Raw genomic sequence first — 20371 nt, 5'->3', positions numbered from 1 at the left:
AACCATGTAACACCGAAGTTTGTTGCTCTTCTAAGTAGTGTTAGTGCAAAGAAGCACACACCTGAAAGAAAAATAAATAAACAAATAAAAACCAAACAGATTTTAACAGGTGTTTTTCTGTCTCTAGTAAATCAGACTTTAAGTCTTCTAAATCAATTCAGTAAAAAATTCAGCTAAATAATCACTCATAGGAATGCCAATTTCTCGTTTATTGTAGGACCAACATAAATTCTGTGCATAGGTCATCCATTTCTAACTATCATTGCATCATTTTTCCAGCTTTATCTTCGCATCATCATACCTCTCCTGTATTATCCACTGCTTCTTCAGCAATGCCAACCCTGAGATCATGTCCATCTGCTTCCTGGCACACCTACACCCATCTGTATTTATGTCATGTCTAGTCCAAGCCTCTCTTCACCCATTTTTCGATATCTGTGACTTCCATGGTTGCATTAGGAAGTCTGCATTCTGAAGAATGGCTTAAAAGGTGCACGTGTTCATTTATTGACATACTTTAAAATGATTGAGAACTGCCAAGCTGCATATACAGTTAATATGACTGACTGGATGATCTAGGAATATCATGAATTTCTCGTTGTCATATTCAATAGCACTATTTTTTCATCAGATTATTTGTATCAAGGTCCCCATTTTCATGTGTGTGCTTTATAGGTGTTACCACAATGGGATTCTGACCCAAATTATAGTCTTGGGTTCATCAGCTGTTACCCTAATAATAACAATAATAAAGCAGAGCAATTGGTACAGGTGGGCTAACCTCCTAAACTGTAAAAAATTGGATTGATTACTGAGTACTACCTCATACAAATATTTATTGTATACAAGAAGGAGAGAATAGTTTTCTGGACACCAAATGTAAAAAACTGAAATTGAAAACTTCACAACATGTTAATCTGACAGCAAGCAGAGACGGACTTCCAGTACATTAAGGAATAGGACTGTAATTCAAAAGTCCTTGTCAAATTGCAGAAATGACCTAAAAAATAACATTAATTAAAGAAGGAAAAATACAAACTTTATGATCAGTTAGGAATAACCAGGATGTATCAGAAATAAAATCAGAATAGGGAACATCATGTTCTGCATAAAATGATCAGGTCATATAATGGAGCAAGCGCTCCACATCATAAATTGTATACATATATATGTGTACAACTGTAAGAAATGTGAAATAACCCATTATACTCCTTGGTCTGGATACTTGGCTCAACTGTACTATATACTTGGCTCAATAGTACTATATACTGTCATGAAGTATCCAGGTAAAGAAAAGATGTGGTCCAACTGGAGTGAAAGTCTAGAAGAAAAGAGCAAAAATGATAAAACACTTAGAAAAATGGATTTGAAATAAATAAATAAGAAATTTGTATTGTTACTTCTGTAACAGAAGGGACTGAGGGAAAAATGCACATAAAATATGTGCAATATGATGCAAAGAGGAAGGAAGTAAATTGTTATATATGACAATTATGGACAGGCAAAACCATCAGTATATTGAGGTAGCAGCCAAGGACATTTTGGTGAGATTCTGAAAAAAAAATCTCATATTTAATAAAATAACATGCTACTCAGTACTACTGCAGATGTCTGAAATGGACCTTCAGATGACACTTATTTAGAAAACTACAGGTCAAAAAATAAAAAATGGACTGTCTAGTGTCAGAAGAAAAAAAAAAAAATAAAAAAATAAAAAGAAAAAGAAAAATCTATGACTGTTTTGATTAACTTCAGAAAAAAAAAAAAAAAAAAAACTGTATTTGGCTGTATGGGAATAAAAACTTGAAAATGAGAAACATTTTCAGCAATTTCATTAGGATTTACATCCTTTAATGTGAGATATACTTAAAATCTATTTTTAACCAAAGAATCTTATTAAAATAAGAAGATTGCCTGGTTTACTACTTGTAGTTGTTTCAAGCAGTGGAGGCTGATGATGCTCTTTATAAACAATAGCGAATAAATTTAAACAAGCTAAAAGATGTTTAATGTAAAAAACTGTAGCTTGAGAAAAAATATGTTGTTGTGGATTGCATATTTTACATGCAATTTATGCTGCAGTTTCTCTTCATTAACCACATCTCACAGATTTTTCAAAGCAGCGGCATGAATATTATTAACATGTGTTAAAAATGTGTTTAAAATAATGTATAAAGCTTTGTGTTTAAAGAGAAAGTTTAGGTATAATGAACAAGGGTGTCTGTATTGTATATATTAGTTTGTATGTGTGTTGATATAGAAACCAGACTGTGTGTCTACAGACACATGCACATATATATTGCTTTAGAGTTCGTGTTTTAATTAAACTGAACTAGACCTTAACAAGAACATCCAATTCATAATTCGCTCATTCCGTTCTATAGATTCTTATTAGTTAAAGCAGAAATAATCCATTCTGAAATGTGACACATAGAAATTGCTAGTATCTTCTTTTACTGTATTTCTTTCCTTATCATTGGTTTCCTTTTACTAAAGTAATCTCAGGAAAAGTCCTGACGCCTTCCATTTTTCTCTGCATTACTTCCCCGTTGTATCCATCTTCCAAAATTGCTTTTGCTGACACAGTATTTATAAGAGAAAATTGTCGATAATGACAGACACAGAACTTGAAAATTACAAAAATTAAAAACTTTTAATTTGAGCACTTGACAATATCCAGTATCACTGCATCAATCCAGTCCTACTAACATCTCCACTTTAGTGTGTCTTTTTGGTTATAACTCTCAAATACAGCACCTAAACTATAAAAAAATAAACAAAATATGTATAAAAAAATAATAATTCTATAATCAGACTCTCATATAAGGTTCTGAAGTAGTATCTTCTGACATTTTAGGCATGAGACTTTGAAATACACTCAGCATTGATTAAATTTTCTCCTGCAGATGTAAATAGGAGTATTATTAGGTCAACAGAGCATTTTTACAAAGTCTTTCCTACTGTCTAATGTCAAGTACTAACCTGAACTCTTTATCAGTAGCATGCTGTGTTTGGTGTATACAAATTCTTACTTTTTTTTTTCCCTCAAAGAAAGCAAAAAATATCTGTGGATATTTTTCACTGAAAATAAAAAAAAAAAATTTTTTTGCTGAAAAAAAAGGGCTCCCCCCCCATCACCCATCTTACTGGAAAGAAAACCAAGATGCACTATTCTGAAAGGCTTCCCGGGTGACAAGATGTTAATTCTCAAACACTTCAGATACTGGAACCAAGCAACAAGAAAAAATTCTCTTGATGTTTTTGGAAGATACCTGTGCAGCTATACTATGTCTAGTTAGAATAACATTAACCAAATGGAAGATTAATAATAGTATGTTCTTCTTGATTTAAAATTTCATTTGGGGATAGATGTATAGTAATACATTACTTTACACGAACTTCATGTAAAAATATAAAATGGAACAAGTAGAAGTTAGTAGAAAGAAAGAACAGAAATATCTGTATGAATGTATCACAAACAAAACATATCTTCCCCTGAAGAAGCAGGCTAAATATAATAAAATGCTCTTAAAAGTTATTAAGTTTTCATTTCAAGTAGCAGAAAAATCCTGCTCCTCCTCCTCCACATTCTCACCAAGCTGATCTTGCAGCTTATCTTTCTTTTCACTGTATATCATTTGCTGGAACAGGTTTGCTGCTTACACATCTCTGCACAGATATTTTTCGCCCATGTATACCTGTTCAGTGATTTGGCAGAATAGTAGTGGCATTTCTTCAGCTTTCAGTGCTGCTTATTTCATCATCTATTGAATGTTCATATTTCCCTTCTCCTAAGTCATCCAACCATATTTTTTGGACTTGGCATAATAAGCTCATCTTCAGGAGACCATCTCCACATTACCGCTTGATAGTTTGCATGCAATGTATGTGGAAATAGATTAAAAACTAGCTGGAATCAGTTTCACCAATTTTGGCACAGACGAGTTGAGAACAACATTTTCTGATAGTAACTGCTTCACTTTTTGGACATAAAGACAGTGCATGAGTTTCAGTAATTTCTCAAAGATGTGTGGTGAAAGCGTGATGCATGTGCAAGCTTTAGCAAGGTTTTTTTTTCTTTTTTTTTTCAATAAACTGCATTTCAGTACATTAGCTTTAGCACTTCCAGCTTTCTCTTTTCTTCTCTTTTCTACAGAAACACGTGTGGCATTGCACCACAGAAGGCACACAGACCAACACACCAATTCAGGGCATGAATCTTATTGCAGATCCGATTCCAACTTGCTGATACAGGTCTCTCTTGGGCTCTCCAAGAAGAGCCCAAGGAAGGTTCTGTTTTTGGCAGTGATCATGACCTATTAGTACTAAATGTAGGAAGCACTAAGCACCCACAAGAAGTAACACATAGTATTTTTTATATTGCCTCTGCCCAAGGTGATTCAAGCAGCTCAGTGTGCTTTGGTCTGCTTGAATAGGAGGATGCAAGAGCCACAGTATGGCTGCAGGACATGACCCGAAATGCAAAATAGGAGCAGGACTAAAGCCTCCGTTAGGAAAAACAACCCCCCCAAAAAACAACAATCAATTTTTTTTGGTTTCAGGTTTGGCCTTAAAACATAAAATTTTGTGCAGCAGAAAAAATACAAGAATCAGATAAATTTTTGGCCAAAATATTGAAACTCAACACCACTTATTTAGGTTTGAATAATGTTCTGTTTATTGTCTTAAGAAAAGAAAGAAGATTTCCTGCACTTTAATACTAATGGCAATGTGTCTGTTAACCAGGGAAGTCAGGGCCAGGGGTTAGGATTAATGTAACATCATCTGTCCAGTCTTTCCCCTTGTTCTTTATAAACATATTCTTTAACATGTCATAAAAGAATGGTCCACAAATATTGTCACATACCTATATAACTATTAAAAAAGCACAGCATAACAAACTAAAGAATAGCTCTTACAAAATGAGGAAGAGCAGTGTCCTAAATGTAGGTCTTTAATGCCTTAATGTTTGCAGAAGAAAGTGGGGGGGAAGGATCGTTTGTTTTTAGCTTTCTATTTATTTAATAGTCTTGATCTTAACTATGTGTGTCTGTTTTACAAGCTGTTTCCTAATTTTTCAGCTGGTCCAATCTCCCCTTGCAATGGTAAGGTTTGCAACTACAGAAATCCTCCATCTTGGGGAACAAGGCCCCCAGTGCTGACCAGAGACAGTCTGTGTTTTAAGACTGCTTAGAAACCAGAGCTTTCAGAGTTGGGACTCCACAGGCTTGATATGTAAAACACTCTCATCTTAAAAATATTGGTAATTGTATGTAAACAAAAACTCAATTGGAAAAGAAGTCACTTGAAGACATATTGGCACTAGACACACGCACAACTGGAAGCAACAGTTGAAATCAGCTAGAGCTCTGTGAATTTTGCAGAGAGCACCAAAAGTGCTTCTAGAAAACCAGGGCAGGACATCAAATCAGGGTATTTCAGGTCTTCAGGATAATTTACACATGGAGCCAATTCTGAATCAAAAATTTGCATGTGTATGCTGTGCAAACAGTTATGATATGTCCATAACCAGACCCAACTAACTGAAAAAAATAAATATATATATATAGTATTAGTGGTAGTTCTAAGTGAGTCTCAAAGCAACCTAGCCCACAGCCAGGCTGTAAAACATCCTGCACTTCTCCTCACTCAGTGAACCCTGCTTCATCCCAAGTAAATCACAGTGCAGAATGAAAGTCCAGTCTAAATTAAAACACTACAGATGAATGATAGCCCCCAGGCTTGTGCAGTTATCTGATTTTCCATAGAAACTAGCCCAGCTTCATCCCATCTTACCTCAGACATTTAGTGCTGCCTACACTAGAAGTCTACTACACTTAAGCTTACCCTGCCATGGACTGAAATAGGCAGGTACTTCTAATGGGCAGCTGGCCACAGGTGGATCTCTGGGGTTGTATATCAATTAGTTTATAATTAAGCAAGGTGGGGCGTGGTACCTGGCTCTGAGGACAAGGAACATAATATGGATAGCACAATCATGACTGCCAGACCTCCCTAAGCACAGAGTGGGGTGTCTATGCTGAGGAAAACACCTTGGCCCTGGCCAAAGCTGTGCCAGGGACTGTGCTAACACTGTAGGGGATGGGCGAGTTGTACCAAGTGTGCACCTGGGGAATTGGGGTGAGTCACATAAACATGAGCTGGGGCCCCTCTCTGCAAAAGGGCAACAGAAAGAGACCAGAGAAACTAATTCTAATTTTGGTGGTTCATGTGTCTTTATCTAGGGGTATATCGATGCATGATCTAACAGCCCACAAAATTAAGAAAAAAAGGCTCTCATTAATGATAATGTGTATAGGGCAGATTATTACTTTATTATTTCCTCATACTTGTATTAACTCCAGTAACCCTGGAACAGTTTAAATCCATTAGCAATTCTGTCTTCTGTTCTGCGTCGCTCAGGCACCATGACTAAGTCTGCACTTAAACAAGACTGGGATGTTTAAAACTGGAGTCCTTCAGAGGCTTCACCCATGACATAGCTTCAGCATTAAGTATGAAGGAAAGAGTAGAAATGAAAGGATATTTATTATAAAACAAGAGAGTTTTTTAGAACCAGCCTGGACATGTGACATTATTTGGAGATGTGACAAGTCTTTTTATAAGAAGATTTTAGTGCTGTGCATTGGAGTTGACTGTTGCCTACTGCACTACACTTCTGCGTATTTCCTAAGCATTTATAGAAAAGACCTGATTCGAGTCTCCCAACCCTTTTTTAATATCCAAATATATTTCACTGCCAAACCAGAGATGTAACCAAACTTCACACCAAGTAATAAGTAGATCATTTTGCCTTCTCTCACCTCTTTGAAGTTTCTCAGATATCTTTGTTTCTCATCTTCAGTGTCGTCTAAATAGTTGAACATTTCTGCACTTTAGATCAGTGCATGTTAATCAACAAGAAGATAGCAGCTAAACAGTTATTTTTTCTCATCCAGCAATCAGGTCTATGAGGTCTATATACAACCCCAAATTCTTAAACTAAAAGTTAAGACAGCCTTTCCCCAGGGAAAAGCTAACTTCATTTATAAAACATATTTGATTTCCTTTTTCTAATCTCTTCATAGCCTTTTTACACTGCTGCGTGCTTTAATTTTGCTTTCAGTCAGAAGTTTAAAAACTTTAGCTTCTAATAACTGGAAAAAATGGTTATTTAAAGATAACTGCAACTTGCTTAACATGCCAGACTATCATATGCTCACTGCTTTGAAGCTGCAAATTAATGACGAGCAGGAACAGTGACTATCTTTCAGAGGAAACTGACCTCTTTCTAATGGCTCATCGCTAATGTCATCTGTCTGCTGCATCTCATTATGTGAATTTCACGGAGTAAGAAAGTATCTTAAGGCTGTGCACAAATAAAAAGGACCTTCTAGTATTGAGCACTTTGAAAATTTTTGATCTCTCAAAATACCTTCCTTAGATACTGGTTTCCCCTTTTGTGCATGGCACGCTGCTTATGTCATCTATTCTCTGTGACTAATTATGTTAATTTTGTGCCATAAAAGTAACTGAAGGCTGTTAAGGAATAAAAGCTTTTGAGTGGCCTTATTTCATAAACACCCCTTTTGAACAAGGCGCATTTAGTCATATTTGCAGTAACAGAAAGAGTCTTGTGCTAAAAATACAACAAAGGCTCTTGAATATGGCCATTTATTCCTACTTTATTAGGTAATTTATGAAAAGTATGAAGGGAAGCCTTTTTGTTACTATAATTTGCATAAAGCTGGTGCCCCATTAATGAGATAACTTCCTGCCTTTTGTGTACCACCAGCTGGAAATAGAAATATAGGAACTTTTCTGTCTCCCAATTACTTAACCTGCTGAGTTCAGAGTTGGAGAGTAAACAGGATTCATATCAGTCAAAGAAGTTGATTTATGCTGCTCTATCTAAAATATTTTTATTTAATTAAGGAGCCAGTGAAAGTGAAACATTAAAAATATACTAAATGTCCATCAACTACATGGGACCAAACCTTTAGACCTGTGCTTTAATTTTGCACCTGTCCTTTTGTGCTGTCAGTCACAATTAGTTGTGCTACAGACTGTATCCATCACAAATGGAAGCAGACATCTAAACCTGACATTTTGAAGGTATCTGGATGCCAAGGGATGCAGATGGGGTCTAGGCATCAATTTCAAAAATCACCTAGAAACTCAATTGGCATCCAGTGCCCAGGCACTTTCAAACATCCTACTAATTGCCTCTCTGGTGCCTAATACTTTAGAAATTCTGATCTGAGTAGAAAACGCCCTTCCCTAGAAGCAACAACTGAATGTTTCCCAATGAGATGAAGATCCCTCATCTATAGCACTGATCCTCATGCCAAAAGTTCAGTCCGTCTTCAGACTGGCCCAAATGGTGCAATAGTACAGGGTATTCTGCTTAAAAAAAGAGAATGTTTTCAAATTCTCTTCTGTTTTCAAATATTTTTCCACTTTAATGGCAGCATTTTTACTGCTAAACTAAAAGTATTGTTTATTAATTGTGGCATGTGAGAATCATTTATACATGAGGTGATGATTTAGCCATAAAATCAATGGACCAGCTCCCTATTTAGATATTTTTTACAGTTTACTATCTCCAGATTTATTTCAAGTGACTTAATTATAATTAGAATAACAACAGCTCCTTAGAAGTGTGCTGAAACACATGCAGGTTACAAAAAAAAAAATAATAAAGATTCTAGATATATAATAAGACTAAGTTTCAGCTGCACAGTGTTTGAATAGTTTGAGGTCAGTTTGTTGAAGCATAAAGATTGCTCAGTGGTCAAGTTGCTTGATTAGCTGTACCCACCTAATCTGTTAGATCAGAATAAAAAATGTCTTTTGCTGTGGAATAGAGCATGTGACAGGTTCATACTCACCATACCCTGCTGCTGCTCTTTGGTTATACTTCGAGATTTCCCTCCTTTCCCATCGCAGAAAGGCTGGTTTCATCACTGCTCAACTCTAAAGGAGGAAAGGGCAATCAAAACCACATATCACCTCATCTAGTTAAAATATGGATATATTTAGAATAGCTGCAATAGAGTTGCCACTGGCATTTTAACTATGAGCTAAACCATGACTGCTGACAGGATAAAGGTTGTCACAGTCAAGGTCCTAATTACTCTACAAATTGAGGCTCGATTGTAAGATTCATCTACTTGTGCTTAAGGCAAAGGGCTGGGGAGGAAGGCCTACATGGACTCCTTTCAAGGCCAGTAGAGAGACACAGACAGCTCAGATGGGCTGATTCATACACCTTTGAAATGGTTTGAGTACAGACTTAGGAGGTATGAGCTGAGACTCGGATATATATTTTTAGCCCAAGTTGTACTTGAAATAACACAGTTCAAATGATCTGAAGGGGTCAGAGTTTGAATTTGAATCTTGAACTAGTTCACAATCACCTAGTTTCCTGTGCATTGCACAACAGTGGCTGAATTTCTACCTGTGGCAAAGACAGACCACAACTTTTCCCAGTTTGCTCACATCTGTTTTCCATATTTTTACCTGACACATTAATGATATTGAATATTTTGAGCAGAATGTTTTGATGCTAAGGTCTCCTATACTAAAAGATTGCATGGAAAAAAAATAAATAAATAAAAATAAATAAATATATATATATATATATATATATATATATATATATATATATATATATATTTCAAGGACCTGGTAAGCAAATGGGAGCAGACGTAGAGAATTCACTCTCAGCTTATAGTCCTGATGCAGCAAATCAAGTAGGCTGGAAAGCATTCAGATAAGTCCTTAGTGTTGCTTCTCTCTTCTGGGTGTGAATCATTCACAAGCAAAGAGCCACTGCTCTGCCACAGAGAAAACTAAGGCACCAACCTGATGTCTCCAGGGATACTCCCTATAGACTGCTGCCCAGAACAACAGGGTACCACAGTTCTTAAAACATCCACAACTGCTTCTAAATCATATGCGTACAGTTATTTGTTTTGTGGGTTACAGAAAAATTTAGGAAACACTGTTCTTTTGTTGTTTCCTGCTTGAAAAGCAGAAATGGAGGCAGGAACATCTCATGTAAAATGCTAGAACATAAGAACATAGAACATTATCTTCTAGGCTGACCATCAAGGAAAACCATATGCAACACATTCTCACTCCTGACATTGATTAAATAAATCTAATTAATTCACTTTTTTTTTTTAAACTAGGAAAAAAATATTTTATATATATATGCATATTATATTTTTTTCTAGATAAATATCTTTTTCCCTCTTAAGGCAGCTTCCCTGTCACATTTCTCTTCACATCAGTCTGAGTCCTGCAAATGGTGAGTCCAGCCCCACTGGGCAGGACTCTGTGCAGCAGCCCTCCCACAGAAGCCTTCCCCAAGACAACAGCCCTTCTATGCACTGCTTGTGCTCATGTCAGACTCCTTTGCTCTGTGGGTCAGCTGTCCCCATAGCCAACTATATGGTGTGTCCATACACACATTTACATTATCCCCAGTCCTGCCAACAGCATTCCTAGCTGCAAAGGGGAAGGGCATGGAAGGTGGTGCACAGGCTCACAGAGCACCTTCCTTTCTCCTTGCTGCTGCCAGTATGTAGCAAAACTCAGCCAAGCACTTACCTGGGACATAGTTTTGCACGTGGCTGGCCCAGACTTTCCTGAGCTTTCTGCAGGTATGCTGAAATTAAAGCTCAGCTGCTGTGGGGAGAAGGGAAAAGGGAAATAAATGCATATGTATCAACAGGAACGAAGAAATATGCCTAGAAAGTCTTTGGGTGTTCAGTGTTTAAGATTCAGTGGAATATGAGTCTATATAAAACTTGAAATAAAAGAAGCCCATTGACCTATTTAATGGGACTAGTCATTAGAGCCACGAGAGCTAAGGAAAAAACAGCCTAATGAGGAATTAAAAACTAAAAAAGGAAAAAAAAAATCTACCCATGCCCACTAGCCCAGGGCTAGCTTAATTAAAGTCAATGTAGAAATCTACAAGAATAAAGAAATAAACAGTTAAACGTGTTATTTTTATATTTTTATCCCTGTATTCCTGTCTTCTCATTGTCTGTGATTGGTTTCACTCTCAAATAAACCAACAGCCTCATTTGTTTTCTATTCTCTGCCTAATTTGGATAAATATAAATTTTGCTGGGCAAATCCAGAAAATAAGTTGTTACCCTGAATATGAAGCCCTGATGAACATTGTTTTTTGATTCTGATAATTACGAATATTTATAGTATGTGGTTTAAGAGGGCAGCACTAATTGGACAATGGTTTCTGGACTCTCTTTTCAAAGCACTTAAATGATAAATCATTCACCAAAGACTGATAATATAAATAAAGCGAGAGATTGGCTTTCCCCCGCTCTTCCTTTCTTTTGATTTACAAAACAGCTCCAATGAGCTGTCTGTGGCCAAAAAGCCAGTATTACTATCAAGTTAGAACATTGTTATGTCTGTTTACAATGATTTGGGAGACTAGAGGGGAAAAGTTTGAATCAACAAATATTTTCTACATTCCTACTGGTAACTCCAAGGCCCGTTTTCAGGGTTTTCCAGCCTCCCCCCCCCCACACACACACCCTCTTGTCTGTTACAAGTTATGATGTGTGGATGAAGGCTTTTTCCCATGCAGTAATGACTGTATACTGAGATTTCAAGGGGCTGTTCATGACAATCCCATTTTCTGTGTAATTTCATGGTTGTCTTCTTGAATGAAGATATTGGCTGCTCTGAAGCAGGAGGTCAGATGCTCCTGCTCCCTTTCAGTATTGTTCCGGAGTATGTTTCCTTTCAGCTGATGAAAAGTAATTCATCATTTACACCCTTGAATTCTGCCAGCGTTTTTTGAACAACTTTTCTTTCCCCGTGGTACCTTGGGCCCATGAAAGAGATAAATAGGTTCAATACAACACCAGGCCCCGGATCCTGGGAGCAGGTTCGGCCTCGGAGGCCCTGAGCTGCCCCTTTCTCATGATGGAGTTTGTCACCTTTCTACCTCTGGAAGTCAAATCCTGTCGACTCAGCCATCTTTCAGCCTCTCTGAAGTGGCTTTGGCACCCACTGGGGCATGTGAGCTTAAAATTGATTTTTTTTTAAGATCTGTCAAGTTCCCTTAAGGGAGTGGGCTGACAGCCGGCAGGCCCCGCAGCCTATCACAAAGCGCTCAATGTCTAACAGACACCCGAGGAACTTCCTTGGCGGGGGCAAGGGGCCCCCAACTCCTGACACCTCGGGAGGGCAGCGTTGCTGAGAGACTGGCCCTCCGCAAGAGACATTTTCCTGCCAGCCTGCTCCTTTCGGAAGCCTTTTAGCCTGGCTTTTTCTTTTCTTTTTTTTTTTTTTTTTTTCCGAAGCAGAAATGTTAAATGAAATAGTGATAGCCAGCCTAGCTGGGTTGCCCCAACGGGGTGGTGCTGCCACCTCTGCTGTCCCTGTTTGATCTGGGGGGATGCCCCACATCCAGGTAGCGTTCCCCTACGCGGCTGCAGTCCAAATTATTCATTGCAATGCTCCTAATGCCCTCAAATATCAGTGGGCTCATACTCATAGGCAGCGACAGCTACAATGCAAAGAGGAAAATTTGCAGCTACTGCTAAAAGAGGGGGAAGCATATTTTAAATAGATAGCTCTTTAAACAGCCACTGACATACACAATTGCAGCAAAAGGCATCCAAAAGCAGGACTGATCGTTTTAGCAGATTTCTGCAACCCTGTGCAGACCAAGGCTTCACCTCTGGAAATTTTAGTCCCCAGAGAGCAGCTTGGAACTGCCAAAATGCAGTACCACAGTACCTTCACACAGCCTTACAGGTATCTGTGGGCATTTCAGAAGCTGGCCAGGTAAAACAAGATGAGTTTTGAAGGAAAGTTTCAGCAGATTAGGTCACTGGAATGAAAAGCAGAGCTTGTTGCAGAAATACGTCTAACTGGGGCTTAGTCTAAAGCAGTATTTATTTATTTTTTTTCAGTAAAACTGATCTATTCCAATTTATGTATTTAAGCATTCTGAGACACAAAGATGTGTAGTAATATAAATCCCCCCCCCCCCCCCTTTTTTTTATTTGTATATCTCTCTTGTTTGGAGTAGTCTTTTAGAAAAGAGAGTAATCTTTCCATTTGATCAATTTTTGTTGACTTTTTTTTGCTCAGCACTTACTGCTGTTGGGGACTAAAATATGGAATATTCCCTTGGCTTATTTAAGTACAGTATGGCTCCCTCCTTCCTTTGCTAGAAGTCTTTGTTTTTAACAAAATTATCCTATGTGTCAACATTACCAATATAAATTCTCAGTGGGCAAAAGGATTGGTTAATTTGCTGTTGTAGAGACAGCAGGGGGAGCAAACATCACTGCATCGTGGGGGAATTCACAATAATACTGGCTATGAAAAAAAAAAAAAATAGACATTCTGAAGAAAACAATTCTTATATGCATTTATTATTGCCAGCCAGGCTAAAGCTATAGGTTAGCCCAAACTTTTCTATGAAAACCATTAGCAGAGGCAAACAACAGCTAGGAGAAATTATTAAGTATGCAACAAAAGTAATGAGTGAGTCAAGCTCTTTGTAAACTCATGACAGGAATGCTGGAACCCTGCTCTTGAAGCTGAAAGATCTTTGCAGCTTTTCGTGAGTAATCTCTATTATTATTATTATTATTATTATTATTTATAACGGTGCCTTTTTCTACATGCAGAGTGGCACACTATGCACAGACGTGGCAGAGCCCTACCAGACCCACCTGACAGTGCATGTTGGTTGTGGTTGGGTGACTGGGTGACTGAAGTCTGAAGTATGGTGCAGGGTCAAAGCAAAGTGCAAGCTGGAGCCAGACGTCTTGGCTTTGTGCCCAGCTCGTTATCAGGGGACCATCTGGTGGCAAGACCCTGGCCAAAACAGAGTCGTACCAGACCCAGGGGCAAACACACTAGCCTCATAACTATGTTATCTCAGGTACCTGAGATATATCCCTTACCTGCTGCACACCTCCTTCTGCTCATGTTTTCCCTACATAGTAACAGGTTACAGCATCGTGTTTTTGGGTGCTGCCCAAAATGAATGGTATCAGTAGCTCTGGTTTTCTTTAAAGTTTGATTGAAACTCTGAAACCGGATTGATTTTTTGCATCTAGTACTGCCGATCAGGTCACATTAACTGCTTATGAAATGAATTTTGTGATGTCTTATGTTTGTCAATTCTTCAGGTGAGGATACACATGTTGCAACTTAAATCAAAATATTCCTCCTTTGTTCAACAGCTCTCCATCTGCCCATCCATCCACCCATCTGCCTCTGTGTATTCACACACAAAAATAAAACCTGCTAAACAAATCCATTATCTCTTTGTCCACACTATCATGATTTGTGGATCTATTCTTCTTTTCAATTTTCTGGAATACATTCACAGGATATTATTATCTCAAATATTTTTTCTGCAGTTAGCATTCAGCATTCCCTTTTTGCTTTTCTAATTAGACTTTCAGTTTGCTTCTATCTTATATAGCCTTTCAGCTGTTCTACCTTACCAGATTTTGTACATTTTTTTCAACACCTTGTGCTTATTGCTTATCTTACTCTTTACTATACAACCCTACTTAGCCACATTGGGCATTGTTACCTTTATCCTCCTTTAGACTTAAACCAGGATGAATTTCAAATGTCCTCCAACTGTTTCTGAAATATATTCCAATTTTCTTCAGTAGATTTACCATACATTATAATAAAATCCTGATAAAAATTCCTTAGCACACTTTGCATTCCCTCAAAGTGAGCCTGCCATAAGACTTGCATTGCTTCTTACTCCTCAACAAATATTTTAAATCAAATGATGTTGAGATTGCTGGATCTTTCATACCTCTCAAGTTCAACACCCTTTATTACCCTTGGCTCAAATCCTTGAATTAATTCAAATAGTTTCTGAAAGACAATTCAATAAAGTGCACAAGAAACTGGAGGCAATCTTACATTGCCTTTAGAGACATGAGTATTCCTTCCTTAGTTTTACCATACTTATTGTAGTCAATAATGGAGTAATTAAAAGCCATCGTTATCAAAGTTCTGTCTCTGTTGAAGGCCTCTCTCATCTGCAAGCAAAGAATCATTCAGAAAACCACCTGACTACCTTTACTGTGCTTAACTTTTATCAAAATTGACATTGCTATGTCAGCCAAAATACTTGCAGCATTTCTCTCTGAAGACATTCATCTCCCAGGAATACTGATACAACTCCTCCTCTGTCTCCCCATTCTCTCCACAAACCCCAGACTAGTATCTCAAAACCTCAATTTCTTGCCTCAATCCTATCTGTGTTATTCCAATAATATCATGCTTATCCTTGATACTCATAGTTATCATTGATAAGTCTTTGATGTAATAAATCCTTGATATAGTATCATACTTATCCTTGCTATAAGATATAATCAAAAATGAAAGCAGAAACTTAAGATACAGAGTAAAATATATTACTTGCCAATTTTCCACAGTAACTTTTCATCATTACTCCAAAATTACTTTTTAATGCAAAGAGTAGTTCCAATCACATAGAGGCCCACATGATTCAGATACTATCATAATCACAATTAGATTACATTACTGCAATCAGGAATGGAGATCATTAAGAGAAAGAATATAAATTGCTTTAGTTTTACAAGTACTGAGCTAGCAAAATTATAATTAATCTCCATTTATAATCTTTTCTTTCATAGAACTGCAAAGCATGCTACTTTTTTTAGGCCATCAATACAAATTAGAACTAAGTAATAAAGCCCTAACTACTACTACTGTGCAGTTCTCAGTCGTAGAAACTTTCACATTATGTACAGAAGGCTTTTCATGCAAACAGTGCCCTCAGCATAGAGGGTTTTTTTACTGCGGTAAGTCCAGCTATTTCTGTAGTGTGTTTGCTGTTTATAACACAAAACACAATCAAAACTGTCTATCTCTCTTCCAAACAATGGATGTGAAGTCTGCTTCTAAAATTGGATGATACTTTTTCTGAGAGATGAGACAATAATGACTTAGCAGCAGAGGCAAAAATGCACAAATACAACATTTCACAAGTTTTCAGAATTTACCCTAAAAAACAAGTATGTGATGATGTCAGGAGTGGAAAGCTGGCAGACAAGGCCTCATCTATCTTGGGTGTATATTGCTGCAGTGAATATACACATCTCTGATAGAAATTTAATGTTCTCATATATGCTTTTTCCTAATTTTAGTTCCCCATTTTGAGAAACAAGAATGCTAAAATCAGTGGCAGCCTTGCCTACATACTAAATATTCTTCTAAAAAGGCAACCCGTACCTTCTCTGACAGATGAGAAATAAATTATTCAAAAGGAAAAGGGAAACAAGTGAACCCTCTTTTTTAAATGCATAAGTGACTTTCTCTATTAATTATACCAGGACAGAGCAAAACCAAAGCAATTGTTGGAGATTTGCTGATTCCAAGAACAAATGACCATCCCTGGTCAGAATCTCTTTTGTGCTCACTATATGGCAAGAAGAGCTTTAAATCCATGTGAAACAAATTGGTAAGATCGCTGTGGATTCCTCAGTTAAATTCTCTCTTCACAGTTCCCTGTATGTGGGCTACGCTATCTAACCCAGTCCTTGTCCAAACTACTAATGAAACAATTAAACGGGGTCAGCATAAAAACTAACTTTTAGACTACAAAGCAGACACTGGATAGTTTATGTGTTACTTTAAACACTTGTTTCATAACAGCAGCTTATTCAAATCTACTCTGAATCCACTAGTACTCTACATTAGTACATTCTATTACTAAATGTTTTATTGAATATATCTTATCCATTCCACTGTCTCCTTAGACAACAGAGCACAGACTTACTTTGAACAATTTTATTCAAACCCCTTAGCTTCTGGAGTCTGTTCTGCTCACTCAACATCACCAACAATCACCTCCAAATTTTTAATGTAACTATCAGGACCCTATTTTTCTCCTGATAACACAACAATATATTTTCAGGCTTCCTTATCATTTTCTGCAGTTCTTCATGACAATAAGTAATACACTATGTAATATTTTTCTACCATGCAGGTAATTATGAGCCATGCTGTGTTATGAGTGGCAGGCATGGATGTACTCGAGGGACTGTCGTGACTTCAGCCTTGTTGGCAGCAGAAGGAGGTGAATTATGCCATTCCCTATAGCTGACTGTGACTACTGTGACTAGGTCAGCTTCTCACAGTTAACTTTTTTTTTTTTTTTTTTTTTTTTCCACAAGTGACTGCTGAAGTTCAGTGATGTTTTCAGGCTTAAGTCTGTCTGAACAAATGAAGTTTTGGATGACAGTCTTGGATGAAGGCCTTTAAAATCTTTGTAAACTCTATTTCAGATATGCAAATGCTTTGGGGATATGGCTCTTGATCAAGTTTTCATGAACATCCACATTCCTATGCTGAAAAGCGTGTGAAATCAGTCATCTACCAGACCCAAGTAGAAATTGCTTGATTTCAGTTTCCTTGTCTGCTTTTTCTATATGCCTGAAATTGTCTTTATCATCTTTGTCTATGCAGTCTTTATATTAAAATGTTTTTCTTATTTACTGTAACCAATTCAGTTTGGGTCAACATTAAAACCATGCCACTCACTTCAAAGAGATCCAAAAGAATGCAAAGGAAATCTAAGGAGAAACGTATGAACACTAGACAACATCCAGAAAACAATGTAAGACCAACATATTTGCTATTTTTTTTAATTAAAAGCTAAGACTATCCAGTAGTTCACATAGCATAGTTAAATGAACAAACAATATTTAACCTACTAAAATATTATAGATCCAGAACTGCATGATGCACATTAAAAAAGTAATTCAGATGCTTATTTTAAAATGGATAAGGGAATTACATACGTTTGTTAGAGGGTTTTCTGCTTTTGGTTTGTGGATTATTTTTTTGTTGTTTGTTTGGTTGGTTTTGTTGTTGTTATTTTTGTTTTGTTTTAAATCTGCCAGCAAAAGAACTTGATCTTAGTGGTATGTCAGAGATAAAGTTGAAACACCAGAATGCCCATGGCAAATTCAGGGAACAAAGACTCACTCATACAGAATAAGAATGAGCAGTTATGTATAGCATGCTATTAACTCAAGGTGTTTTTGGAAAGCACAAATGATGAACATCAACAGCATACACACAGACATATACATCTACTTTCTTACATCTACAAGTTTTCTTCCCAATTCAGTGGAATAAGAGCTGTCGAGCTACTGCAATGATGGACATATTGCTGGAAACCAACTAAAGAGAACAATGTGCCAGAGGTATCCTGTGCATAACAAGCCAATAAAAATAAATAAATAAATAAATAAAAATATATATATACATATATAAATAAATAAAGCATAGAACTCTTTCTTGAACATTGAGAAACAGAGACAGCTTCCCATCTGTAGCATCAACCCATGTGTGGGCTCCATGGGTGAAATGAGTAGCCAAACATCTTTCAGGTATTATGTTACAGTGGAATAAATCTCCTTTCACAAGGAAATCATTAAAGAAATAGCTATGAAATCACTGCAGTAGTCATTATTATTTGCACTGTTTTCTTTCACTGAAAAGTGAAAACAGTTGGAAGGGGTGTCATTTGCTTGTGTGCATGTGTTTTCTAAGATGAATCCAGTTGCTGTAGGATCTGGTGTGGCACACCCATCAGCAAACTCTGAGATGAACCTGCCTAATGAGAGAGCGGAGCCTTTCAGGCACCTTGCTGAAGACAGGGACAAAAGCAATCCAGTGGCACGGAGTCTAGTTGGAGGCCTATATCTAGTGTTTTCCCCCAGGGGTCAATACTGGGTCCAATATTGTTAAACTTATTCATCAATGATTTGGGTGATGGATGGAGTGCCTCCTCAGCAAGTTTGCTGATGATACAAAACTGGGAGAAGTGACTGCTCTCTCAGAGAGCTGTGCTGCCATTCAGGAGGATCTCAACAGGCTGAAGAGATGGTCAGAAAAAAGGAGAAATGAAGGAACGGGAAATGCCTTCTGCAGACAATCTGCAAGTTTAACAAAGAAATTGAAGGCTTGACTCAACCAGCCTTCCTAGGTCTTTACAAAAACAAAACAAAACAAAACAAAACAAGTATTCACATGAGTAATAGATATTCATAACAAATGCTTAGGTAGCCTAGGAATGAGAGGCAAGAGCCACAGAATTTCAAGAGAACTTTGTGTTGATTAGATCAAAATATATGTTTTCTAAGAGCTGAAGTAACAAAATCTCTTAAAAGTTTACCAGAGTTGTGAGTTTGCTGTTGTTTAACCCTGGCAGGCAGCTAAGTACCACGTATCCACTTGCTCACTCTCCCCAGGTGGGATGGAGGAGACAGAAAGGTAAGTGTGAGAACTTGTAGGTTGAGATAAATGACAGTTTACTTGGTAAAGCAAAAGCTGACAACAACATGACAGAGTTCTTCATCAACAGATTTTTCAAATTAAAGTAAGCTACGTTTCTAAAAGATAAATCCTTTTTTGAGTGTGAATTAATTTAGAGAGCACTATCGTCTGTACTGTACAGGTCAAGCTATATCATTGCAATGGTCCCTTCTGACCTTACGAATTATAAATGATTTAGTGACCAAAATACTATCTTAAAAAATTAAAAATACTCTCTCTAAAAACATAGATTTCAATACCAGAAGGATTCAGTCAGTCCTTTATCATTCAGATGTAGATAAATTGAGTCCTTGCACTTTTCTCTCTATCTCTTTCTCGTAAAATCTAAGTCTTGTCTGTTCTACATAGATATTCATGACATTTTCTCACAAGAGCTGTGATTTACTCCAATGTCTTCAGCCAAAAATATTTCTTCTCCCCTCTGTTTTATGTTATGCGCTTGCTTAAAGTTAAGTGGAAATAAGAAGGATAGGAGTGGGAAAATAAAAACAGAAACAGGCATATCCATATCACCAAACAATACAATTTCGATTTACTTTTAAAAAAATTAAATGAACATATAAAATATAGTTTTGTTGAAAAAATCCTGAAAATGTAAAAATTAGAAATGTGGGCTCTACTAATAAGAGCATATTTAACATCTAAAAACAAAACAGCACACAAACAAACATAAAAAGTTGTTTATAAACTGATAATTTCTGTGAAAATATGGAAAAAGCCACAAGAAATGGAAAAATGGGAATCATACGTTACATGAAAGCTTTTCAAGTTCAAATGAATTCATGTAGCTCATGATACATCCATTCACCAATAATGGCTTAACAAAGCTGTTTATTGAGCCTGCTGTATATGCAATATATGTCCCTAGATATTTTGGACACTTACATAAATAAGTAAAAATTTATATAGATTTATATTTTAAATAAAATATACTAACACCCTTCTAAGAAAATTTCTCTAA

At 36.9% G+C, this 20371-nt stretch overlaps 1 long non-coding RNA gene across 3 annotated transcripts in view; it reads right to left on the bottom strand.

Annotated features, from left to right (window-relative positions):
* LOC119717496 (uncharacterized) overlaps nt 1-20371 on the bottom strand; it is a 54888-nt gene that overhangs the window by 20570 nt on the left and 13947 nt on the right. For 2 of the 3 annotated variants that reach the window (XR_005267131.2, XR_005267132.2), the window contains exons 2-3: nt 10618-10695; nt 8892-8976 (exon numbers count right to left, since the gene is read on the bottom strand). This is a non-coding gene — a long non-coding RNA (uncharacterized lncRNA). Of the gene's footprint in view, nt 1-8891; nt 8977-10617; nt 10696-12789; nt 13018-20371 lie in introns of those variants that run through there. The other variant, XR_011810525.1, reaches the window with a different exon arrangement.

This window comes from Anas platyrhynchos, chromosome 7, assembly GCF_047663525.1.
Source record: "Anas platyrhynchos isolate ZD024472 breed Pekin duck chromosome 7, IASCAAS_PekinDuck_T2T, whole genome shotgun sequence".
NCBI lineage: Eukaryota > Metazoa > Chordata > Aves > Anseriformes > Anatidae > Anas > Anas platyrhynchos.
The sequence above is the reverse complement of the archived record's forward strand: the minus strand, read 5'-3'. Positions and strand labels throughout refer to the sequence as shown.